Source organism: Alligator mississippiensis, chromosome 1 (genome assembly GCF_030867095.1).
Source record: "Alligator mississippiensis isolate rAllMis1 chromosome 1, rAllMis1, whole genome shotgun sequence".
NCBI lineage: Eukaryota > Metazoa > Chordata > Crocodylia > Alligatoridae > Alligator > Alligator mississippiensis.
Genome location: NC_081824.1, coordinates 74,422,288 through 74,449,921, shown reverse-complemented (window position 1 = coordinate 74,449,921; position 27,634 = coordinate 74,422,288).

Sequence of the window (27,634 nt, the reverse complement as noted above, 5' to 3'; positions counted from 1 at the left end):
CCAGGGCAGAGTAAAAGAAGTGATCAGGGGTCTGGGATACAAGACTTATGAGGAAAGGCTGAAAGAACTAGGGATGTTTAGCCCGCAAAAGAGAAGACTGGGGGTGGAGGTGATAGCAGTCTTTGAATACCTGAAGTGTGATTACAGAGAGGAAGGAAATGTGCTATTCTCTGTAGCCATATAGGACAGAACTAGAAGCAATGGCCTTAAGCTGCAGCAAAGGAAATTTAGATTGGAGACTAGGAGGAATTTGCTGATGATGAGGGTGGTCAAGCATTGGAACAGATTATCTAGAGAAATTGTGGAACCTCCATCCTTGGAATTTTTCAAGATACGGTAGAAAGATGCTTGGCTGGGATGGTTTAGTTGGGGATGATCCTGCCTTGAGCAGTGAGCCGGACTAGATGACCTCATGAGCCCCCTTCCATCCTTACCTTTCTATGATCCAATGTTATGGATTTCTGCTTACCTGGTTTTCAGCACATTTCCACAGAATGTTTCAATTGTGTTAAATTAATATTTTCCAGTGGATAACAGTCCAGTCAAAAGCAACTGACCAATTCTGGACTGCCAGAGGTTATTTTATCTTCATTCTGTAGTGGACATTCAAGGGCTGTCTGGTGCCACACATGTATAAGCTCACAGACATAGCAGTTGTTCATGTAACTCTGAGAATATTTCATATGGTAAAATAGGAAGAAGCATCCCAAACAAGATGTAATTACTGTACTCAGTAGTGCAGAGCTGTAAATGGTAAAACATAACTATGCCTCCAGCAATCTCTCTCACAGGAATTCTTTGCATATCATTTTCTTTATGCTTTTGCTCAACATGTCAACATTGCATTTGATTTTATAAGAAACAAGGTTCATTTGTTGGCCACACAATGAAAATGTAATGCCACACACCTCTGTGCTGTTAAAATTTCTTAAAAGTATTTCTGAAGACTTCAGCCTTGATTCTGAAAACACCAACACATGCTGACTCTGCTCTGGGAATGGTCCCAGTGAAATCAGAGAAGCCAAATACAAGCTTGTCAGTGGCATGCGTGCAGAGATAGGCAGCGGAGCTTTAGTAAGCATGTCTCTACTGTTTTTTGTGGAGTTGCAAAATGAAGCTGCTTTGAATACACCTCAAGCTACCATTCTCCAGATTTCTGTCTCCAGTGTGTCTGAAAGCAGTGGTGAAGAGCACCCTCCAGACAGCTACTTTGCCTCTTTTTTGTTTTGGTGCCTATAGAGCAGAAGAGAGCGGTTGGGTTGTGCTCCTCAGTGACATTCTTGGGAGTGCCACCCAAGACAACTGTGGTGTGCAGGGCAGATACAAGTGGAATTCCTCAGTTGGCATTGGAAGCCAGTGGCTTTGTTCTGGCTCAGAAAGGAGCAATGTGGTCTTGGCTCACATGGCTCTGACTATAAATAGCATCCATGTCCCCTTAACTATAAACAGCTTTTACACCCCAGTTTTTTCCAGATATGTCCTTTTTTCATGTGATGTCTGCTTTTCCCAATAACACTTAGTGGGTGAACCAGTCCCAGGACAGCAGCCAGGGTGGTCAAGTATATCCCGCAGCTACCTGCTGGCAAGAGGGGGCATGCTTTCTCCCCATCCCTGCCAGCTATTACCAACTGGAATTCACTATTAACCGGCATGCCGACTGACACAGCAAAAGTGAAACCACCTGCCAATCAACGTGGCAAAAGCAAAGCCAGAAGTCCCACCATGGTACTTCCAGTTTCACCGAGTCCCACTTCTTCCTCATTTGCCATGGCCGGGGGCAAAGCAGCCGGTCCCCCAGCACACTGACACCAGGGAGTGAAAGCCCTGGTGCACTGGACGTGGCGGGAGGGGCGGTGGCCCAAACATGCAAAGACACCTCTCTGATAACCAGCATATTTGGTTATCTGGCACCCTCCATTCCTCATGGATGCCGGATAACAGAGCTTTTACTGCATTTGTTTTCTGAGGTTTACATTACTAACTCCAGACCTGCATTCACACCCTGACTGCATTAACACATTGCCTTCCCCAATATGTTTATTGATTCCTTGGTTTTATGACTGCATTTAGCTCTGGTCTGCGCACAAAGTTGTATAACTGAAGTTATGATTTTATGCCAGTTTAGTCAAGTGAGTGGAACTTCTGTGTGGTTAATTCTTAACTGATTTACATCTGCCATATAATGGTTTAGTTTACATCAGTAAATGCAGGCCAGCCCATTTCAACTGGTTTTAATGCAATGTAAAAGAGTACACACAGAGGGCTGCAACACTTTCTGTGCATTCTTTTGTTATCAACTTATATTAAATTGGTGAAACGTGCGTGTGAATATAAATCTGCTTAATTAACAAGACAGGGAATCGGCTGCATTGTAAGGTGCCGTATTTATGGTATTGTACTAATAATACCTTCATCATAACATATTTGATTCAGATGATATATTCTATTCTAGCTCATTTCTACAGACTATATTTATGTTTGATCTTTGCATACTTGTATTTAATCTCATAAGTAAAGGACACCACACAGAGCACATAGAAGGCAGAGCTGAAAACAGACAGCTTCATAGCTAATTAGGAAGTTTATTTGCATGTTCTCTGTTACAGGAAGGTCATCATCATTTACTGTAACTGGAGATAATGAAAGGATGAATGGAAATCTTTTTTATGAGCACTGATTATTCTATGTCCGATACAATGATATTCTCTTACTAATATCATGGCATATCATACTATTAAGAACTGTCCAATCCCTGTGTTACAACCTCAAAGATAGGTTATACTGCATTTCCTTATTCACTGGCATTTGAATGCTTCTTTTGTATGGGCTTTATCAAAGTGCGACTCTCACCTATAATGAACTCTGCCAACAACTGAAATGTATCATTAAGTCAGATGAACTTCAGCAATCAGAGCAGAAGATGAACTGATTATATTCAGGTAGTTGTTACAAAGAAAGGGAAGGACGCATGTATGTGGAATGACTATAAGAGAAATCTCCCCAGGGATATTGTGCTAGGGAAAGGCAAGGAGGAACAGTTGTAAAGATTGCTTTTAGAATGCTGCAACACTGAGGAGGCAGCCCAGAAAGCAGAGCAGTTTCATTCATTTCCAATGTAATCAGAAAAAAATTAGGAATGAATCATTTGTGTTGTATCTGCACTAGAACTAAGAGCTGTGTTAGCTAACATATACTGACACATGAGTAGAAACGATCATCTAGATAAACCCTGAGTGGTCAGAGCTTTAATTGTATATCTTATCCTGCAGCAGTAGGATGATACCCCACTGGAACACTAATTCTGGAGCCCCAGCAAGAAAGCTATCACCTACTGATTCACCTACTGAGTCTTTGCAATACTTGGAACTCATGTACTTCCTCTAACCAACGAGAAAAAGGTGATGGTCATATCCCTCCTAAACTTGCCTATTGCCTACAGAGTCAGAACCCTTGGCATACAGTACAGAGCACTGGAGGCATCTACACATGTGCTTTACTAAAGTTGCCTAATTAGCTCTGCAGTAAAACATCACCATCTACACATGCAGCACTATTAGGCCAAAGTAAACTAATTAAGTCCACTATAGGATAGTACTGTCCAACACAAGTACTAACCTATGGTAGAGTTATTTAATGCCCCACAATGCATATGTAGATGGTGACCAAGGCTGGCTGGGGCATGAGGGTGCTACAGCACAGGGTCTTCCTGCCAGCTAGCTCTGCACTGTAGCACCCTTAGGCATGTCCACACATGCAAGCACGTTCGCTTGCAGCAGCTCAAACAGAAGCAAATTTGACCCGGGGCTTTTTGCCTCAGCGCACATGCTCGGACATGCACTTTGTTGTGGAGCAAATTGTGCCACTTGGGGCAAAATAACCCTGCCTGGCTCCTCCCAGAACTTCAGCCAGGGGGAACTAGAGCCCGGGGCCAACACCTGTGCTGTCCCCAGCAGTATAAAAAGCTGCCCTGTCCTGGCCCCAGCAGTATAAAAAGCTACCCTGGCAAGTAGCTCAGGGCTACTAGCTCTCAGGAGCTTCTGGGGCCCAGCCAATTGGTATCTGGGGACACTACCCCTTGTGCCAGCTGGACTGCTGAAGCAGCCCTGAGAGTTCCCTGCACCCTCTACGCACTGCAGGGGTCTGGCAGTGGGGGCTGCTGCCTGGCTGTGACCTGCTGTGAACCTGCCAGACTTGGATGGGGACTTGGATGGGGACTTGGACGATGCAGATGGACTTGGATGGGGACTGCAGAGCCAGTAGAGACATCTGCCCCTCTGGGCCAGCTGCCAGTGGACTGAGGTTGCAAGGTTGGCCTTTGTGCAGCACTACTGCCACTTGTGCCCCCTGTCTGGCCATCTGGGCAGCTATCACCCAGAAGATGTTCAGGGTGTGGTGGCCTGCTTCGAACTGTCAAAGCACGTCCTCCTATTTGGCCAGGAGGTCAGCCACAGCCAGATGGGTCCAAGGTGCCAGCTCAGAGCAGGCAGGGTCCTGCTGCTGGCCTCCCTCACAGGAATTCTGGCGCTCCCTATTGAAAAACTGAAAAATCCCTGATAAAAAAAATCCCAAAATCACTCTCGAAAATACCCCTAAACCCATGTTTCTCCACAAGTAAAACAAAAGACCACTATAAAGAGAGAGAGAGAGTGAGACAGAGACAGTGATCAGTTGGACAATGTTTTATTGATATATCTACAGTGTTAAAGCAAGTCTTTTATCATAATAATAAAGTGAACTCTAAATACAGGTTTCATGAATTCATGAATACATATTTTGATGGCCCCACGCAAGGGGTTGGTCCCCCAGACAAGGGCTGTGGCCCCCAAAAGGGGAATCAGCCCCCCAACAGGGGGTTCGTCCCCCACACAAAGGGTTCAGCCCCCCAAAAGGGGGTTCGGCATTCTCACAAGAGGTATGGCCCCCCAACAGGGGGTTCATCCCCCACACAAGGGATACAGCCCCCCCAACAGAGGCCAAATGACCCCCACAGGGGCTACCACCCCCCCTGCAAGGCCCACATGCTCTACCCCAGCCTCCCGATTGCTGCCCTACCTGGCCCCATCCCCCAACAGCTGCTGCAGCCTCCCCAATGCCTGCCCCACCCAGCCCCACCCCCCCAGATCCCTCCAATGGCTTCTCCACCCAGCCCCACCCCCCCAAGTTGCACCTCCAGGCCCCCAAGGCTACCCCCAAAACCCTAGGCACCATCACGTTTGCAGCGCGGGGAATGTTTTTTTGTTCCCACACGTGCCTGTTGCCCTGCCTCAAAGGGGTTTGAGGTGGGGCAAGATGCACATGCGTGCTCGTGTGGATGCGCCCCTTGTGTGCCAGCCAGGCCATCAGCAGCACATTGAGCCAGGACAAAGCAGCTCCAGACTAGCAGGCAGACCCCTGGGCCACCTGCCAGCTGGGGCTGCACCACTCCAGCTGTGACTGCTGTGGTCCTAAGTGTAAACGCTGTGCCAGGGAGCAATAAACTCTAGCATGATCTGAGCCGGAGCTTATTCAAATGCAGTAATTGCACGCGTAGATGTAAACCTTAGCTCTCATCCTTTGCAGACTTCTGCTGAAATAAATACCTCTACGCACTTGCAGATACAAAAAAACACTCTCGACTCCTCACTGAATCTGGTAGCATTACTTGTAAAGCAATGCTGGGGTGGATGCTGCAACAACTGCAAAGGATTTGGGATGTATCTAAGAAAATGACAAATAGCCAAAAGCAGCATTGTAGTACAAAAATGGTTTAAAAATGTTGTAAAAGGAACAGCAGTGTCTGCCCCACAATGCCTCACATCAAAGCAATATCGTCAAGTGTGCTATATCACAAGTGCAAGTTTGGATGAATGCACTATAGAAAAATGTGATGTTACACTTTCCTACAATCCAATTTTCACCTGTTTACCTAACCAGCACTTTGTAACTTGCTGACAATGTAATTTGTGCCAGAGCAAAAGAGGTAAGTGTTCACACAAAGTGCTTGCAACTTTCTTCCCTCAGGGTTTTGGGATTTTTTTTCATAGAGAAAAGTTAATTTCTCTTCAGCTGTACTTTGTATGCTCTTGTAAACCAGTGACTAACCTCTTTAAAACCTGTTTTGCAATGTATTTATGTGTGTGAAATAAATACGCAAATAAAGAAATAACAGCAAAAAAAGGAGCAGCTCATTCTAATGGAAATTCTATTGATGGATTTTAATGACTGTCCTCAGAGGCTCAGTGGCTGACTGCTAGAGCCACCCCAGCTCCTAGGCAGTGTGCATCACCCTGCCAAGCCACGCTGCACCTGCATAATGCAGCAGGTGCCAGGCAGGGGGGCAATCCCCGCTGCCCCCTCCACTGCCCTACGCTGTGCAGGTGGGTTCTGCCACGAGTGCCCGGATGCCCCAATTGCTGCTCCTGCAGCTGGTGAGTGCAGGACACTTTTTTTTTTTTAAGTGCTAGGAGGCTGGGCTGGGTAGGGGGGATGGGGCTGGGCAGAGAAGCCATAGAGGCTTTTCCCTCAGCTCCCCTGGCTTTGCTTGTTTCTGTGCCAGCAGGGAGAGCTTCAGGCGCTATGCCCTGCTGCCGCTTGCCCAACTGGCGTGGAGGGAGGAGTGCAATGCAGGTGCAGCTCACTCTGGGTGGCAGCAGATCATTGCTGGGAGCAGGGGCTCTGCCCTGCCACTGCTTGCCAGCCAGCATGGGAGAACAAGGGATGTGGGCGCAGCAGCATTGAGATTGGGGGATATGCCCTGATGCCACTTGCCCCCTTCTGCCTGGAGCAAGCCGTGCATGCATCCCCCCACCCCCAGCTGGGCAGGTGGAAGCAGGGAAGAATCCCTGCTCCCAGCACTGCCACACACACCCCCCCCCCGCCCCAGCTGGTCAACTTGTCCCAGCCCCAATCCCTCCCTCCCCCATGCCCCTTCCCTTCCCCCTCTCCCAACCCCAACAGACTTACCAGGTGGGGGCAGCTATCAGCTGCCTATTTAATCTATGGCCAAATCTCTGAATCAGCCATATCTTTTCCACACTGCACCCACACCATGAGACAACTGCTGTGCGGGTGCCAAGCCAGGGGGATGATCCAGGCTGCCCTGTACTGCTCTGTGCTGTGCAGGGGGCTCTGCCACAAGCACACAGAGGCCCCAGTCACCGCTTCTGCAGCTGGTAAGTACAGGACTTTTTCTTTTTTTTTAAGTGACAGAACTAGACTAGGGCCGGGCACGGCAGCCATGGGCACTTCTTCCATGGCTCCCCCCACCCAGGGAGAGGCAAGCACAGCCAGAGGAGCCACAGAAGAACCTGCAGCCACCTGGCTGTTACTGCCTCTCCCTGCCAATCCGAATCACCGAATCTCTCCAAATCAGCACAAAACCTTCTAAAGCTGATTTGGCTGAATCAATTCAGGACAGTGATCCAAATCTCTGAATTGAATCACTGTCCTCTGAATCAGCCGAATCCAAATAGAATACTTCCCTATTTACACAGGCCTAGTAATTACTGCACTCCAGCAGACTCCAGCACCATATGTATCATCATCCTCTCACTGAAAAATGGCAGCGGGAGCACTTTAACTAAAGCTCATTCAACAGGCTTTAGTTAAAGTGCCCGGCTGCCATTTTTCAGTGTGGGAACACTGATACACATGATACTTCAGATATTTTAATTACAGAGGCTTTTGGAGCCACTCTAATTAAAGTGCCTCCCCCCCGCCCACCTCCACTCGGGACCACATATATAAATGCCCTATGTCCTTTTTTGATTCTAATCCTAACTCATTCTTGATGCTTTTGAAAATTGGATGCTTATGTAAATATTACTCCCAACAGCTGACAGTTTAAGATGACAATAAGATAGGAAAGGTTGAGAAATGGAATTACAATTACAAACAAAGGGTTTAATTCTACTTTTAGCAGCACAATGCAGGATTAACCCAGGGAGGGACCATTCCGCAAAGATACTTCACTGCAACTTAATTAGCATTCAGTATCTTCCATGCTCCAGGTGACAACCTTTTGATGATGTCCTACACAATTTGTGTAGTGGGATCCTTTTGTAATATGCTGATCTATACCCATATATTTGTCTTTCTTTCCCTAAAAACCTGCCTGGGCATTGGGCTACAAAGGAAACTACTTACACTATACCTTATGAAAGGGGCATCATGGACCTGTGCTGCCCCAAAAGCAGACTAAGGAACAGACTGTGACTCTAAGGTCTTCCCCACAGTACATAAGGAGCCATAGCAAAAATTCTGCCAACTCCCTATCTCTGCCCACTGTCTCCCCACAGTCTTTTGACTTCCTTTTTCTCCCCCACACTATGATTTCTTTTGCAGGTTGTCATAACAGCAAGTCACAATCTTGTCCCAAGTGATTCCTCCAGAGTTAGAACCTGTCTCTATTTTCACTGTATAAGAAAGAATGTTACACATCACAGACATTTCCAAGACAAGTCATTTTAAAATCTCTTCAGCTGGAAAAATTATTATTTAATTTCCTTTATGTTATCATTAAAAAAAACCCCTCTTTCTTAACCTGAGTTAATCTGGCTAAAAGTGTCTGTATCTGTTGTTCATTTCTGCAATGTGATTGCTCTTCTTTATTCTCCTCATCCAGGACATCATGGAGATGGCTACAATATGGCCCCTATCTTCACAGCATCACAGAGTTTTCAGAGGGTTAGGCTCTACTGGAAGCTTCACACTGGCTTTGAGTAGCCTAAGCGGTTAATCATTAAGGCTGTGCGAAGCTTCGGTCCCCAAGTCAATTTGGCAGTGATTTGGCCCAATTCGGTGGCCAAATCTCTGAATTCAAATCAAATCAGGAGACCCTTTAATCTCTCTAAATTGAATTGGAACCCTCCAAATTTATTCAGAAAGATTTGGCTATTCGGACGTAGACAAGCTTTAAATGTTTTTTCTACATGCCTCTAGGTAGCTGGCAGCTTGTGAATGCTGAGATGCTGGCGTGCATGGAGTGTCCCGCAGAAATGCAGGGGGCTCCCCAGTACACTTGGCAGTAGATCCAGAAGTGGATCAGAAGCACTTCTGGTCCACCTCTGTGTCTGCCGGGGAGTGCACTGGGGGGTCCCCCGTGTGCCCCTGGCTTGGCGACTGGTGCCTCCTGTGTCTGGGGGGTGCACCTGGGGTCCCCCTGTGGCTGATCACTGAGCCAGGGGTGCATGGGGACGGGGGGGGGGGGGGCCAGCACACTCCCCAAAGGACCCTGAAGCGGACCGGAAGTACCTCCAGTTCACTTTTGGGTTTGCCACCAAGCACATGGAGGCCTCCCCCACACTCCTGTGGGATGTTCCATCTACACCAGCATCACAGCGTTCACAAGCCACTCTGGTACCTCAAGGTATGTAGAAAAAACTTTTAAAGCTGTGTCTATGTTGAATCCCTGATTCTCCAAATCAGCATCAAATCTTCAGATTCATATTCGGCCAAATCGAATCAGGGACACTGATCCGAATCAACGAATCAAGCCATTGTCCCTGATTCGAGACGAATCCAAATCCAAATTGAATAGGGCCTGCTTCACACACCCCTCCTAACCACAGGATGACAGTCCACAATGAGTGGCCATGCAGTCAAGCAAAGGCCACAGGCTTAAGGCTGAGGTTTGACAATGGTATTATTTCAATTCTACGGGCAGGGAACTGAGGCACAGAAAGTCTAAGTCCAGATCTCCAAGCATACCTCACTATGTTTAAAAACTTAATCCTAGGAGATTTCCCCAGTCTTATACAGGAAGGCAGTGGATCCAGGAACTGAACCCACATCTCACAAGTAATGTGTTAGTGTCCCATCCACTGGATGTCCTTAATTTTTTCCTCCTTCATTTCTCCTTCAAAACCTGACTTAGAAAAAAAATCTGTGGTAAATAATATATTCAATTAATACAGCCCATCCACAAGTGGTCTGTGGGCATCTTATTATTTTTTTTCTTTTAAATGTATTCTCTATTAGGAATTACTTGCTGATTGAGCACTTTAAAAATGTTTGATGTTTTGACTGTTCACCAAGTCACCAACAGTATTTGAGGCAATATTTGAAATTCAAATTGTGCTGGTTCATTTTAATGGGACCTATAGGTCACATGATATTATTTTTTTTCTCTGGATTAGACAAAGATCATTCTTAAAGTCTAGAAGTGTATGTGAATATGTATGCTAGTAATTTTGAAATTGGCATTCCCCAACATTTACTGTTTCAACAAGCATTCATGCCAATAAATTCATTCACTACATTTTCCAGGAGATGCAAATTGAGAGAGGAGATGCAAAGGGCCAATAAATTTCCCTGGAGAATGACTGAAAACACAATGACTAGGGCATTGATGTGTTGGTAGCTGTGGGTTTGCACCTATCATGAGCCAAAAACAAATCAGAGGGTGCATCTACACATTTATTAATGTTCTGTAACTATGGTGCATTAAGTTTAGTACTTGGATAACCACGTACTAAATCAATGTGCAGTAACTTGTGCAACTCCACAGTAGCACTGGCACATCAGTTTTTAGTGATGCTAACTGCACCGTAGCCTAATATTACTGTGCAGTAGTGTATTAGCATGGCTTTTGCCAAGCACACTACTACACAGTGTTATTAGGCTACTGCACAGTAGCCAGAAAGCCAGAAGAAAGCAACAGAAGGGATCATGAGCATGTCCCAGTGAGTGAGCAGAGACAGAACTCACTTACTGAGGCAAAGGACTGGCTGCAAAGGCAGGCCTCTGAGCCAAGAAACTGCCTCTCTTCCTTATTCCTACCTTGTTGGGGGAACCAGTACACAGTCTTTGTAAGTAAGAAGAATAACACCAAGGAAATATCTTACTGGGTTGAACAGTTCACCCTCCTAACAGAAACAATGCAGCAAGGTTTTGACTATTACTAAACTGCTTCAACCACAGGACAATAACTGCATTGTGCAGATATTTTGAAATCACAATCAAAATAAGGCAAGCTACATACAGGTTATTTGAGATCTAAGGTTGAAATGTGTTTTACAGATATTAAATTCAGAATGTATTTGGGACTTTCTAAAATAAGGCAGGCAGTGGGCAAAAAAGAATGTAAAAAATGCTGGAATAGCAGAACAACTTAAGAGTATTTAATGTTTCCTGTGAATAAAGAGAATAAATATGATCTAGACAGTTACCTCCAAAGAGGTCTGAAAAGTTTTTGTAGGAAGTCACTTGGAAAATCTCATGAAATTAAGACAGACAAGAGGGAAAGTATATGCAAAGCAGGAAAAATCTCTGACATAAATAGAAATGTGCAAGAAGATAAATATTGGGAAATAAGCGGCTGGAAAAACTAAATAGGCAATGTCAGAAAAGATTTTGTTTTGTATAAATGAAAAACAGTTGTGTCATATTATGGTTTCAGGCTACAAACACAGCTTCTTGCTTCACTCTTGTGATTCCTGGGCCCAGTCTGACCTATAGACTTTAACTCATCATTGACTATTAGGCATTTTTATTGGGGTGCATCGATCGAGATTTTTTTGGCTGATACCGATGACTGATTTTTAACAACCCATAGCGGCTGATACCAATCCGATTCTGATATGCAGCTGGGCAACATGGAGAATGGCATCTGGCTGGTAAGTCTATTGTGGGGGAAAAGGCAGTGGAGGGGGGGAAAGGGGCGTGGGGGGGGGCAGATTGAGGCCCCTGAGGTGAGGAAGGGAGTGGAGCAGGGGCAGACTCTGCACAGCCAGGGCAGAGTGGGGGATGGAGCTAGGAGCAGCTGATTGGGGCGGGGGGGGGTGACTTCCACTGCTATGAACACCCCTGGGAAGGCATAGCGAGTGTGTACCCCCAGATCTGCACACAGAGTGAGGGTGCGCTGCCACTGTGGGCTGGGGCTGGGTTCTTCCCAACAGGGGGCTGGGCCAGGCTGCGCTTGGGGCGCGCAGCAGCAAGGCTGGGAGGGGGGCTATGGAAAATTTTGGGGTGGTTCCAGCCCCTGCATAGTCCCCTCCCACCACCACTGGGGCTTCGATTTGTGCCCCCCACGCCTCTTCCTTTCCCTCCCCATGCCCCTTCCCTCACAACAGACTTAAAAGCAAGAACCAACTGCTCTCCACACTGCCAGGCTGCCCTCCTGGCCATCTGCATACTGCACTGCAGCTATGCATGTACAGGGCATTTATCAGCCACATCAGCCAAAAAAAGCCAATTGCCGATACAGTGAGTCTTCTTTATATCGGTGTCGATCTGATATGGGACCAGTGTATCAGTGCACCTCTAATTTTTACTTATCCTAAGCCCAGCAGAGTCAGCAGATTTCAATGGACTTTGAATCAGAATTCTCAAATATGAATGATTCTAAATATTGCTTGATAAAAGTAAACTAAAACACAATTAAAAAGAGGGTTAAAAGAACTAATAAGCAGGCGAAGTATCCAAGTAGCAAGCTATTATAAAAAATCCTGATCAACATGAAACATTTAGGAACAGAAATTTAGAGGAACTTAAAATGTAACATATGCTTAAGTGCTCTTCTATTTTGATTACATTTTTTTCTGCAGACCCCAGAGTCCTTCAGAGATGAACACTTTGGGGTAATCCCAAAGCTCCATGTGAAGCCAGTGGGAAAACTGCCATTGACTGAAATGGGCGCATCCACACATGCAGGCATGTGCGCTTGCAGCAGCTCAAATAAAAGCAACACAAATTTGAGACAGGGATTTTTGCCTCAGCGCATGGGGCCCAGACATGCACTTCGGTGTGGGGCAAGTTGTGCCACTTGGGGCAAAATAACTCTGCCCAACCTCTCCCGGATCTGCAGCCAGGGGGAGCAACCACATAGAACCAGAACCTGTGCTGGCCCCAGCAGTATAAAAACCTGCCCTGGCAAGCAACTTAGGGCCACTTGCCCTCAGGAGCTTCTGGGAGGAAGGTGGCCACATCCCTTCCTGTCCCAGGCTGCTGCTGCTAGCTTGGTCTCAGAAGCTTCTGGGGAGAAGATGGCCAGGCCCTTTCCTCCCTCTGGCTACTGCTAGCTGCTGGCTTGGTCTCAGAGCTTTTGGGAGTGAGTTGGCTGCACCCCTTCCTGCCTTGGGGGGCTGCATGCTGCTGCCCTCCCCCCCATGGGGGGGTCCTCTGCTGCATGCTGCTGCCCCCACTCAGGGAGGGGCCCACTGCACTACACTGCACCCCAGCTTCTACACCCCTGTTCTAGCCTGCTGCCCAGCCTGCTACCAAGCTGTTGTTGGGAGACAGCTGGGGGGGCAGGGGGGGGGACCCTACGCTACCTGTAAGCCCCTCCTCCCCCACCATCACTCCCAGAGCCTAAAGGTGCCTTGCCTGCCCCAGTTGCCTTGGCAGGCCACCCCCCACCTTCACTTTTACCAGAAGCACACCCTGAGTGGCTGAACTGGATGGCTCCCACCATCGCTGCTGCTGCTGCTGCCATTGTTTCTGCTGCTCCCCCCTCTCAGGAAAGAGGGAGAGTCCCTACTGCACCACCTTGCACCACCTGATGCCACACCTTCACTGGATTATTTCCTAATTGACTGACTTCTCCTGCCTTCCCCCACAGCTACCTCACTGCATCTGATTTGTTGTCCTGCCTACTGCTCTGCTGCTGAGCACCTGGCTGGAGGCCTCAGGGGCTTCTGGACAGATCTTCAACTAACAGCCCCTCCACTGCTCTAGCCATCTTCTACATCTGCCTCATCAGCCTTCCCTATGTGTTCTTGCCCATGTGCGGTAAGTCCTGTGGTCCACTCCCCCTGCCCTGGTGTTTGTTATGTGGCTGAGTAAGCCAGCTTGAGTCTCCCCAGTCCCTGTGTGTGTTCATTTTCCCCCTCCCCCACATTCTCAAAGCCTAGGCCTCCTGGTTTGTTTGTTTTTCCTGTGGGGCTGTAGCTCAGTGAGCTTCAGCCCCCTTCCTCCCTACCCCACTTCTCCTCCACAAGTCCAGCCTGCCCCTACTAGATTCACCAGCCCCACTGGATATTTTGTTTTTCTTTATTGTCTTCCCTGCCCTCATGTGAAACAATGGCAGGGCAGGAACCTTTGTGGGGGGAGGGGCAGATGCCCCAACAGAGCTTCCTGCAGCCTCCACTATGGGGATGGATCCCAGCCAAGCCCCCAAGGAGATGCATGCCCCTGCAGCCTCCACCCCGGAGGCAGTCCAACCAACCTCCTCTCAGGTGGAGAATCCTGCAGCCTCTGCAGCAGGGGTAGGTGGGACTCTGGTAAGGAGCCAACAGGGCCAGGGGGTCTCCCCTGAGTGCCCCCCCCAGAGGGGTTCCCAAGCCCCCTCTCCCATCATTAGGGACCAAGGGCAGTGGGAAGGACTCCTTTTCTGCCTCCTCCACAGTTGGGGGTGGGAAGGGCAAGGGCCCTGCCCCCAAGCCTAGACCACCAGTGCCTGAGGGGACCAGATGCACTACATCAGTCAGTGCACCCACTCAGCCTGTCCCTGACCCTAGCTGGGGCCTGTCCCGGCCCCACCAACATGCCCTCCCCCCCCTAGCGGGGGAACCACAGCTATGCACAGGCAGTTGCAGGGTGACCCAAAGCTAGGACGCCTGGACCCTCCACCAGTGGCCCTTCCAGCTTGGGTGGCAGGCCCCCTTTCTGGCACTCGCCCATAGGCATGGGGTGAAGTGCCAACAGCCCAAGTGGGAGAACCTGCACTTTGAGACCTGGGTGCAAGCCCTGGCTTGGGTAGTGGAGGCCCCTAAGATCATGGCAACCTCCCACTTTCATGGCAAAGGGGTCTTTTTCCTTGCCTCAGAGGTCACCACACAAAAAGTGGTGGAGAGGGGGATCATGGTGGAGCGCAAATACATCCTCCTCAAGCCTCCAGAAGAGCTGGTCCTTGACTCTATCCCTCCCTATATCCCCAAATGGGCACTGCTCCCCTAGCTCCAAACCCTGGAGAGAGTTATCTCCCCGGTAGTGGCCTTCTCACTGGGGTGCTAAGACCTCAGCCTCCACCATGTATGCTCTTTCCATCACCAGGTCATGATCCAGCTGGCAGGGGGAGCATGGCTGGAGGCTGATAGGTTCCTGGCAATTCCTTATCGGGGTGCCCTGGTGAGGATTTTCTATACATGGGGGTGGGGGGCCTGCAGTGCTTCCAGTGGCTTGCTCCAGGGCACTTGGATCATGAGTGCCCCATGGGCTAGGCAGGAAGGGCATCTACAGGTTCCACTGGCAAGAGGGGTGCCCCTACCACTGGCACCCCTCCCCCCTCAGGCCCCCCTGGCACTCCAGCCACAACTATGAGCCCCCCCCCATAAGTTCAAGGGACCACACCCCCCCCAACCAAATTTGGCAGAGTCCCAGGGAGGGCAGCAGCAACCAGGGGGAGAGAAGGAGCAGGGCCCCCCTTCCCCCCTATTCATGCCCCTGTCATAGCTGCCCCACCCCACCAACCCTCACCCTCTCCTACTGAAGCCTGTTCACCTGAGGACCACCCCATGGCTGAGTTGGGGCAGGCCCCCTCTGGACATAAGCAAGAGGAAGGCCCGGGAACAGCTGGAGCCCTCTGATATGGAGGACTCCTCTCCCCCTCCCAGGACCACTACATGGGGGCAGGGGAAGGAATGGTTCAGCCTCTGAGGGTCTCCCCAGCTGCGACTGACACCCCACCCCCCAGAAAGATCAGATGGGTCATCCCCATGGAGGAGGTTTGGGGCTGCTAGATGGTCCTGAACAGGAGCCCATGGAGGAAGCCCCTCATCTTGCTGACCAGGGCCTGCCCCATAAAACCATGGGCACTGAGGCTGAGGCCTACCCAAAGGAAGGTCCAACAGTGGAGACTCCATGCTTTGATCTGGGCAATATAGAGGCCCTGGGGCTCACCCCAGTGAGTCCTGAGGGAGGAGGTCCTCTTTCCCAGGACCCTGAGGCAGATGCTGAAGCCACCCCGGTGCTTGACAGGTCTCTTCCCTCCCCCTCCCAGAAAAACTTCACCTCCAGCCTTCCCCATAGTCCTGCACCAGAGGGGATCACGGTGAGGTTCCCCTAATCAACAGGTTGAACTTGTTGGGGACCCTGCATGGCCCCCTGGGGCTCCAGTTCTACCCCACCATCTTGTTAAGGAGCCCCACCCCTGTCCCAAGGGGCTGCAGAGCTCTCCCAATCCCAACCAGAGTCTGGGGTCTCAGTGGACCAGGTGGTTCAGATGGTGCCGAAGGAGCCCTCTGAGCCCCAGGACCAGGAGAAGGATGCCAGAGACCCAGAAGGCTCCATGGACCCTGCAGACCTCTTGGTCCCAGCGGTCCCCAGAGATGACTACACCTGCCGGTCTGCCAGCAAGGTACAACTAGCCTTGGACCACTAGGGAGACTTTGACAGTGTCTTCTCCACTGTGAGGGTGCTGGTGGGGGAAAGCAAGAGGCCCAAGAGCTGCAATGCCCACATTTATAGGTGGGCCCACAGTTTTGTAGCTTACCTCTATGCTTATGGGAGGGTGCTGCATGAGCCGGTGGGCCCTACACAAGGTGTTGAGGCATGCAAGGCCCCTGCCATACCATCTACTTCACATCCCTGGCCATGCAATCATTTAAGATTGTGACCCTCAACATCCACAACTTCAGGGTCTCTGGAGAGTCTACTATAGAGCTCCCAACCAAGAGGAAAAACTTGATCGGGAATTCAATAGGGAACTAGTCAAAGCCATGCACTCCTGATTCATGATTGTCATGAGGGACTTCAAGTTCCCTGACATCTCTTGAGATGAGCAGATGGCCAAATCTGACAGGTTGCATAGCTTTCTCACATGCATTGATGACCTCTACCTAACCCAGGAGGTCTATGGGCTGACTAGGGGAGAGGCATTGCTTGATCTGGTCCTGGCCAAAGGGGAGGACCTGGTGAGTGATCTGTGGATCAAGGGGAAGCTTGGTGACGGTGACCATGATTTGGTCACCTTCTTAGTTCACCAAAGAACAGGCAAACTGCTCAGTAAAACAGAAGTCCATAACTTTGGGAAGGCTGACTTTTGCAAACTGAGAGAATTGGTCAGTCAGGCAACTAGAGGCCATACCCCCTTCCTCCCCCCCCAGAAAAGGGAGTACACAAGGAATGGTCATCTCTCAAAAACATAATCCTTGAAGCACTGGGGAAAGCCATACCATCTCGCAAGAAATGCAGCCAACGGGAAGCCCCCATGGCTGAATAAGGAACTGTTGGATCTCATTAGGCTCAAAAGAGTAGCCTACACCAGCTGGAAAATGGGAAGCATTACCAAAGAGGATTACTCTGCACTCACCCGCACTGGTCAAGAAAAGCCAAGGCACAAACCGAACTCAGGCTAGCTACAGGAATCAAGGACAACAAAAAGTCCTTTTTCAGATACGTGGGAAGTCAGAAAAAGAACAAAGATAGCATTGGGCCCAAGCGAGATCCAATGGGGCAACTGACATCTGATGCCCAAGGGCCAATATCCTAAATGACTTTTTTGCATCAGTTTTTTACCCTCCCAGGAGGATCACACTGTCAGGAATGGCACAAGCCAATCCAGGAGTGGGAGATGGGCCCAAAATCAATATGGATCAGGTGAGGGAACACCATGAGAAACTGGACATTCACAAGTCTGTAGAACCAGATGGAATGCACCTGAGAGTCTTGAAGGAGCTGGCAGACATTATTGCATCCCCTTTGGCAGAGATATTTGAAACGTCATAGTGCTCGGGTGAGGTCCTGGATGACTGGAAAAGAGCCAATGTGGTCCCTATCAACAAGAAAAGGAGGAGGGATGATCCAGCTAACTATAGACCAATCAGTCTGATATTCATCCCTGGAAAAATCCTGGAGAAAATCGTCAAGGGATCCAGCAACACCAGATTAACGGAAGGCAAGCTTCTGAATGCCAGCCACCATAGCTTTGTGACTGGCAGGTCTTGCCTGACCAACCTCATCTTCTATGACCAGGTAACATGTGCCCTGGATAAGGGAGATGACATTGACACCATATATCTAGATTTCAACAAAGCCTTTGACCTAGTTCCCCAAGATGTCTTCATGGTTAAGTTGGGAAACTGGCCTTGATCATCATACGGTCTGATGGCTAGGCAACTGGCTATAGAGTCAGACCCAAAGACTACTAGTTGACAGGAGCAAATCAACATGGTGCAGGGTGACCATTGGAGTCCCTCAGGGCTCGGTTACTTGGCCCATATACCTTCATTAATGATCTGGATTCGGGAGTCAGATGTGAACTGGCCAAGTTTGCAGATGATACCAAATTATGGGGGAGGGAGGTCACACTGCAAGACAGGCTAGGGATACAAACTGACTTGGACATGCTCTCAAGGTGGGCCAACCAAAACCTAATGGCCTTCAATGCAGAGAAGTGTAAGGTGCTGCACCTCAGTAGGAAGACACCCCAACATACTAACACTTTTGGCAGTGCTACGCTCACTAGCATCACGACTGAAGGGGACTTGAGGGTCTTGATTGGCCACAAGATGAATATAAGCCACCAATGTGATGCTTTGGCTGGCAAAGCAAACCAAACTCTGGCGTGCATTCACCGATGCGTCTCAAGCAAAACCAGGGAAGTCATCCTCCCACTTTACTTGGCCCTGATGAGACTGCAACTGTGCCCAGTGTTGGGCCCCCCACTTCAGGAAGGATGTGGAGAAGCTTGAGAGAGTCCAGAGGAGAGCCACTCATATGATCCAAGGCCTGGAGGGAAGGCCGTATGAGGAGAGGCTGAGAGACTTGGGACTCTTCAGTCTGGAGAAGAAAAGGCTCAGGGGGGACCTGGTGGCAGCCTATAATTACATAAGAGGGGTACATTAGGACCTGGAAGAACAGCTGTTCACCAGAGGTCGCTAAGGGATAACAAGGTCTAATGGCTATAAACTCCAGGAAGGCTGATTTAGACTGGAAAAAAGTTCTTTATGGTGCATGTGTCCAGGGTCTGAAACAAACTCGCCCCAGAGGTGACACAAGCACCTACTCTGGACTCTTCCAAAAAACAGGGTAATATATTTCTTGCTGGGGTCACTTGATCCCAGCTGACATCCTGCCTCTGATGCGGGGGCTGGACCCAATGATCTCATGAGGTCCCTTCCAGCCCCCAGTGTCTATGAAATATATTAAATCTAATCTCAAGGAAAAAGTCTCATGTAGACATACCCTTAGAGACACCTTAGCAGACCTGCTAGGAGTTTGACACTGGAGATCTGAACTCTAGGCCCTCTAAAGCTTACTGACATTTTTTCTCCATTACAGTTTAGACTGAGGTACCCCAAATCCACCAAGAATGTCACTGAGCTGCCAGGATGCAGCAGCATAACTGAAGGGAGCAGGTCCCACTGCCAGGCTCTTCCTGGCATGGGGCTGAGGTTGGCTAGACAGAAAATTTAAGGGAGGTGGGGGGGGCAGAGCTGCATTATACATCGTCTGACCAAGCACGCTTATTCTTTTTTTTGTTTTTTAATAATCCTCACTTAAGGCGCCACACATCTGCGGACTGTGGGTGGGAGCAGGGCAGGCAGCAGAGGCCTGGGGAGGAAGGCAGGGCCTTGGACAGGGGTGGAGATGGGAGGGGTGGCTACAGTTGGGCTAAGTTGAATTTATGGTGGCTATAGCCTCCCCAAGCCCTACCCCAAGTATTGCCCCTGGAAGGGAGGTTGACCAGGATAGGTACTACCTTTGTGGGGGAAAAAAAATCATCATGACCACAACAGTGGCTGATTGCACCATTGCAATTGGCACCAAAACAATGAGGGCTGGCCCAAGTATTGTACAGCTGCCCTTGGAGCATTGCTGCACAGTTACATCTCTCCCAGGATATACATAATCCTCCAAGTGCCAGAGACAGCAGGACTCCACATGCTATGATAATCTTCACACAGGCTGGCATCTTCAGTCTCTTTCTCAACCTCTGTTCCTTCAGGGAAGCAAGCATTTTCTGTCAGTATGAAAGAGACTTGCCAATAAAAGGAACAGGAAGAGAAGTGAGGGAACAAATTGAATCTTAGAGTATGAAACTATGTGAGCACCACAAACATTAAACCTCCTTCCTCGCTACCAAAAAAAAAATCAAGTGAAAAAGGCACTTTGAAAAATTTATTTCCATGACTGTTTCAGATTTCATTTTTATTGTATCTGTGACCAGGGGCAAGAGAGGCAGACTGTTGGCCTAAATCCATCTGGCATGTCAGAGAGGTCAGTTTGTAAAGTATGAACAGATGTACTTTTTATACTAGGGTAAAGGAAGAAGGGAACTTTCCCAGTCAGGAATGTGTGTCAGCTGACCCAGTGTAACTATTCCACCTGCCCACTCCTAACCTGCAGTAAATGCATCTAAACCACAGTAATTTACTTTTGAATGAAACAAGGGGGAATTTACTATTATTCAACTTCCTCTTACTGTGCTTCAGAAGCTGACAGATTAAGTAAAAGGCACCTGTAGATGTGCAGGGAGGCTGCTCTGATGCACCATAATTACAGCACATTAGAGCAGACTCAATTAATTGAGTCTTCTGGAGCATGCTAACTGGCATTCAATGAGCTTTAATTAAAGTGCCCATGCTGCAATTTTGAAGTGCAGGGACTCTGATACACAAGACACTGTGGGCGCTTTAAGTAGAGCAGCTCTCAGAGCCATTCTAATTAAAGTACCCTCCCCCCCACCTCGAGCACATGTGAAAATGAGTAGAGATTTAGCTCATAGGAAGTGGAAGGCTGGGGCTAAAGGGGCTCAGTGTCCCCAAATGCGGGGCAGTGGGTAGGGCCACAATGCAGCCCAATCATAGGCTCTGGACAGCTGCAACAGGCAGGGTGGGATGCACACACACCCAGGATCACAGCTCAGCGTGTAGATCACTAGCTGCCCAGCATGGCAGGCAAGTACCTGGTATTCTGTGAAGGGGAAGGGGCTGGGGAGAGGCAGACTGAGGCCCCGCGGTGAGGGAGGGAGCGAGGCAGAGGCAGGGACAGAGCTGGGGTGAATGGGGCCCCAGCTAGGTTGGGTGATAGGATGATCAGAGCCCCAGAATCTCATCCGGGTGTGCACAGGGGCTTCTGCTGCTGTGCACACCTGAGTGGAGGGCTGGGGGCATGAGTCCCCTGCATCTGTGAGCAGGGTGGAGGCAGCTGCCACTTCACTTTGCACCCTGCTGCAACTGCCCCAGGAGTGGCACAACACCACGTACATCCCAGTGCTGGGCTGTGCCTTGCTCCCTGCCCACCTGGCAGTGGGACACGTGGCATCATGTGGTTCCAGAGGCAACAGCAGCTGCAGTGGGGCAAGAAGCTCAGGGACAGCCACCTCTGCCCTGCACACAGATCAGGGGAACATGCTCTCTGGGCCTTTGCTGGGGCATGCATAGCAGCGGGAGCCCCCCATGCTCCAGGACAAACCACCTGGGCTCTGATTGTCCCACCACCTGGCTCATCCAGGGCTGCATTAGCCCCTGCTTCTGCCTGTGCCCTGTTCCTTCCCTCACTGTGGGGGCCTCTATCTGCCTTCCCCATGCCCCTTCCCCCTCCTTTCACCCATTTCCCCACAGACTTACCTGCTGGGTGGGAGGGAGGGTGCAGAGCATGCACATGCTCAGCCCCCCCCCCCCCCCAAATACTTTTTTCTTGCTCTGCCTATGATTTAGCTGCACTGTAGTAAGATTCATACCATTGCTGAAGTTAATGGAAGTTACTTGTTTTTACAGCATGAGCCGAATTTGGCCCTTTCTAAGGGCAGGTCTCAATAGTGTATGCATATTTCAGTGTAATTGCTTTGCCTTGTTAATTTTGTTTTATCATAGTTGACATAAATCAAGGTCAGTGAAAGGCATTTGCAAGCCTAATACGTGGAAGGTTTGGGTTGTACATTCTTAGAGATGGATGGCATTTGTCATCTTTATCTAACACTAGGAGCTTTTCATTATCATAACCAAATTCTACTCTTGGCTACATGTCAATGGGAGTTGTAGGCAAACATCTGAGGGCAGGATTTGAGTGAGAACTGATGAAAGGGCATTTGCTCGAAGAGGAGGCCTGGACTGGAATTCATTTTCCATGTTGACATCCCCAAATTTATCAACTACTAAAGAACTATTCCTTCAGTTTTCAGTAAGGTAGTAGTATAAAAAGAGCTAATCGCTGTGAAAGGGCTGAGATACAGTTTGAATCTGATTTTCCTTGTTCAGTGGGTTCTTTTCTGGGTTTAGTGGCATGGAGAAATTGCTGCCTTTACTCCTGTTTTATAACAGTGTTTTTCACAGTGGTCCAAAGTGCTGAGACCTTCAAGTAAGTAGATGCTTTTATGGTTTATTCAGGGTTTGAACTATCCAATTTCAGTTATCCCAACTGCTTCTCCACTTCTTCTACTAGGAAGAACTCACACTCAGCTTTTCTGCAGCAACGATTTATAGCTCTTTTAGCTTGAGACGAGATGGCCGTTAGTAGGTGTATTGCAGCTTTAACTCACCAAACTCTTCAAAAATAGGATCCTTTTATATGGCCAAGTTTCATCACATTTTTTTTATGTTCAGTTTCTTCCCCTTACCTAGCTCATATCTCCACTAATGTTTGAAGTTCTATTACCCAGAGTCCCCTGATTTATCTCCTGTAGTGGCTGTGGTTTTCATCAGTTTTAGCCATGTCTATATAGTAGACTTACCTGAGCTGCTCCTAGTAAGCTGCCTTCTAAAATGCTATTGTGCCTGTATAGGCACAGGAGGGCCAGTTAGTACTAGTGAGGGCACTGACATATGCCCAGCTCCCCACCATAACTCATGGCGCTTCACAGAAAGTTCAATGTTTGGTGGGGGGAGAGGTTGAGCTCTACTTTGGAGCTAATCCAGCAGAGAGAGGCTGCATGTCTGCATCCTCTCTCCCCTAGTCCTCCCCACTGCTTTCCAGCTCTACTACTGTCTTCAGGATGGGAGGAGGGAGAAAGCAAGGGAGAGAGCTCTAGTTTAGGCTTTACCTAGCCTGCACTTGAGGTGGGGCCAGGTGGATTAGAGCCCCCCACAAGGTCGGGGGCTCCAAACCCCCACCCCTCCAAGCGTAGACCCAGACCGGAGCTCCCTTCCCTGCCTTCTCCCCTCTCCCATCCTGAAAACAGCACTGGCAATGGGGCTGGGCTGATGCAGCTCAGCCCAGCTCACGTGCATGGAGAAACAGGAGTTAAAGAAGCTGTTCTACTTTAGAGTGCCTTCACCTGAAACCTCATTAAATGAGGGTTAATTTGGCATGAGACTGGGCACTTTTAAAGCACTCTGTGGTCAGGGTCAGTCCAAGGGTAATTGGTACCTTAGGTGAACTATGTACCTCAGTGCCCCCACCACTTCCAATATAGAGGAAAATAAGAAGTCTAGAATGAACTTTTATATGTACTTATTTGATAATTCAAAATGAACAATAAAACAATAAAAACACATTTTTTTTATTGATTGTTTCACACTTTTCATTAACCCTAACACAATTATAACAGCTGGCCAGGGCTGCTATTTAGAATGATGTTCCTGTTATTTTGTTCTGAATTTAATTTTGGTGCCCCCCGCAAATTTTAGCACCCTAGGCAACTGCCTAGCTTGCTTAATGGTTGGACTGGCCCTGTCTGCATTCATGCACTTCTGTCTCAGCACAGCTATAGAGTGCTTCCAGGGGGCCAATCGTGTAACAAATATCACTTTTGTCAGCACCCTGAGTGACAGCTCCAATAAGCTGGTCTTTACACTAATTTGACTCAGTCCTGTACAGACATAGCTATACTGCTTCTGGTCTAGAAGCAAGTTGTCCAGACCAGCACACTATGCCTGAGGGCACTGCTGTGAGGTACATGAAGTTTACCATGTCGGCCTGGCCACTGGAAACATCTTCTTTCAATGTTTTATACAAAGAGGAAAATACAGCTGCCATACAGATATTTTTTGTTTCTAGAAAGCTTTTCCTCCTCCCCTATACCTCCTTCCACCAACACAGGCATGGCCCCTTCTTTACTTCTGATATTGTTTTGACTAACATATCACATAAATTGGCAGAGGCAAAGGTGGATGAGCTCTGGACCTAGCTCTCTTCTACTTTAAGCCACATTTTGTTATGGTAGGCAAACAGATGAGGCACACGGAGAAGAAGCAACTTATACCTGTCCTACCATAAATGGAAACAGAACCAGCATACTCAGTATTCACCAGCATAGAAGTACTTAACATGCACCACTAACAGAGGTCTTAGCCCTTTAGGGAAGGCTTATGGCATGTAGGACTGCACTGGGAAAGTACTCCTAATCACATAGGATGTCCTTTGTCTATGTTAATATTTTAGCTACAGCTCACCACACTTTGGCTTCCTATACACATGCTCAGTAGGGCTGTGCAAAGCTTTGGGTGCTGATTCAGTTCAGAGGAGATTCAGGCCGATTCGATGGCTGAATCTCCAAATCAGAATCAAATCAGGAGACCAATTAAAAGGTCCAAATCGATTCAAAGCTCTCCGAATAGATTCAGAAAAGATTCAGAGTGCTTCAGAGATTTGGGCAGTCACCACTTGCTGCTACAGGGACCTGGACCCAGGATCCATGCCGGTAAGTAGGGGTTGGAGGAGGAAGGAGGGGACCATGGGGGGACCCCTGCCAGGACTCATCCCCTGCCTTCCCCCCCCAGCTCCCCTGAGCACACCCCAACCCCCATCCACTGTCCCAGCCCCCACTCCTCATGGCTGCTCTGCCCGGCCCTGGCTCCCATCTCTTTAAAAAAATGCCCCCATTCACCGGCTGCTGCCAGGCAGGGGGGTCATCCCCACTGCCCCCTGCTGCCCCACGCCATGTGGGGGCCTCTACCAAGAGCCTCCCAACTCCCACCTGCTCTCCCAGCCCCACCCCCCCCATGGCTGCCCCACCTGCCCCAGCACCCAGCTCTTTAAAAAAAAACAACAACAAAAAAACAAGCCCTCCCCCTTTTTTCTTTTTTTTTTTTAAAGAGCTGGGGCTGGGAGAGCAGGCTGGGGATGGGGGCCTCATGACAGAGTCCTTCACAAAGCGTGGGGCAGTGGGGGGGCAGTGGGGATCACCCCTCCCTTCTGCCTCACAGCAGCCAGTGAGTATAGGGCTTTTTTTCCAAGGAGCCAGGAGCTAGGACCTGGTGGAGCAGCCACTGACAAAGCTGGGAGAGCGGGTGGGAGATGGGGCCGATTTGGAGATTTGTCTGCTTCAGCAGCGGCCGAATCTCCAAATCAGATTTGGCCAAATTGATTCAGGACAGTGATTCAAATCACCAAATTGAATCACTGGCCCCCAAATCATCTGAATCTGAAGTGAATACTAGCCACTTCACACAGGCCTAATACTCAGGGCTAGGGAGTTCTGTTTTAATCAGAGCAGTTCCTAAACAGCTTCTTGAATTAAAATGTCTCACTGTTACCTGTATTAAGCCCCTGTGCATTTCAAAATGGCTGCAGTATGCTTTATATAAAGATAAAGTGTCCCCATGGCCCTTTTGAAACATAAAGGGGCTTAATACAGGTGACAGTGAAGCGATGCTAGACCACTCTAATTAGAATATGGAGCAGACATGATTAATCGGGCCTTCTCTGATGCATTCTAACTAGAACATGAATGAGCGTGTCTATAGGCATCCTTTGCTTGTGGTAAAAGCAGAAGCTTTTGTTCTGCTATGGAAAAATTATGAATTTGAATCACTTTGAAGCATGACAAGGTGATAAAGGCACCTGAGCTGTGTCTGCAGTACAGCTCCACCTGTTGTCCCAAAAGTAAAGAAAAAGATAGTATAGTCTGATAGTATAGAGGGTTGTCCAACTTCAGTGTAGCAAGGTCACATATTGTGGGAGCAGCCTGGCTGAGATATGCCCCCACATCCCTGTATAGTGCTGGTAGCATGTGGGCCCCCCATCAGGCATTGCCAGAGGTGCCCCTACTCCAGACCTCTCCACCATGCAGCAGTGGAAGAGGTGGCCAAAGAGGCCCTCAAGCCACAGTGTACCTGCTCGCAGTCTGCATGTAGCCCATGAGCTTGTTACAGGCAGCCTGCAGTCCATGAGGTACCAGTTGGACAGGCCTGGTGTAGTTTCAGCAACCTAAAGCTGTACAAATCTGGTGCATACATGGCAGCTGCCATTTTGGGCTAAATCATGGCTCTCCAAAGCTCCTTCCTTCCTTCTCATGTCCTTGTTGTGACAAGGTATTCAACAGAATTCACAGATTCTTTTGGAACCTGACAGGGTCATGCCAGGAAGGTTTCTGCTATAGCCTCAAACTTGGGACTTCTGGGCTGTCAACCAAGTGCCTTAGCATCCACCCCAAACATGAGGGCCTGCATGTTCAAGCAGTAACACATGTGTTCAGTGTTATTGAATTGTAGCAAAGTTATGACTTTTCTTAGGAGGAATGTCTTCAAATTATATTAAGTAATGTGTGTTTAGCCATCGTCAGACTACTCCATGGAAATAATATGAGAAATTTTCAATTCCCTAGGCATCCACTCAAATCAGAAATGACAATACCAAGCAAAAGGGCTGATTTTTATAGCCCCCAACTCCTATCTGAGATTTACAGCCAGTGTGACCCAATGAGATCATACTGCCAGAGCCTGACCAGGGTTGGATCCTGAATTTTCTCCATAGTGAAAGGCCTCCAGTGCTGGTTTATTTACTCTATAAGGTAAAAAAATTATATAAAAGTGTTCCAAATAGGTGCTACTCTAATTAATATTCACATGCCTATAAACACTTTGTTCCCTATATAAGCTTTATCTCATCTAGAATTAGCCTCAGGTACACTACATATATTCAAGGTGACCTTGCAACCCTTACCCTAGCTTGGTTCCATCCATTTTACTTGAGTTTTCTAAAATGGTTCATTCTGTGTGACATTCTCTTGCCAAAGCATTTCCTTTGCCTGTTCCTCTCTCAGCAGAACTATAGTCAAACATATACAAGTAACTCTATACTATCTTATCATTAAACAGCTTAAGGCCTACTATCATCTGGAGAATGCTCAGAACACATTCTAATTTTAATATTACACAGATTTAATGTGTACAAGGTGTGACAAGGTCCTTGGTCAGTGTTTAACCAGGTACAAAGAATAGGACCTTCAGAGAGTATTAAACATTAGAGTTAAAGCTACAACCTCCAAATTAGGACTTCCCAGGCCTCTAAATGTGGGGAGGATGAAACAAGAGAATGAACAAATAGGCTCTGCGTAAATACTTTCCCATTTCACATCCATTCTCTGCCACTGTGAGATACAGGATGCTGGGCTGGATTGACCTCTGGTCTGACCGAGAATGGCACTTCTTACGCTCTTATTTAGTTATACTGGTTTGTTCATTGGCTTTGTATTTTCTGCTTGGCGGTTGTGCCTTTCCAGCCAGGAGATGCACTATTTCCTTTGAATGGCTGATGTCAAAAAACAACATCCCCAAAGGAGGGAGGCAATTCCTTGATTCAAGGATGATCTACCATGGCTCAATGGGGGGCCTTGAGGTGACTTATGAGTTCAGTCTTAATCCACAGATTTGTCTTAAGATATTAAGCACTCATACATTCATACACACCTATGTTAAAAGATTGCAAAGTCAAACACTTAAAACCTCATGTCAGTCCTGTTGTGTGCACTTTGACATAGACTGAATGTGATAGAGGTGCTGTGAAAAAATTGCATGTGATCATATAATTAAAAACTACATCGGGGTAGACAAAG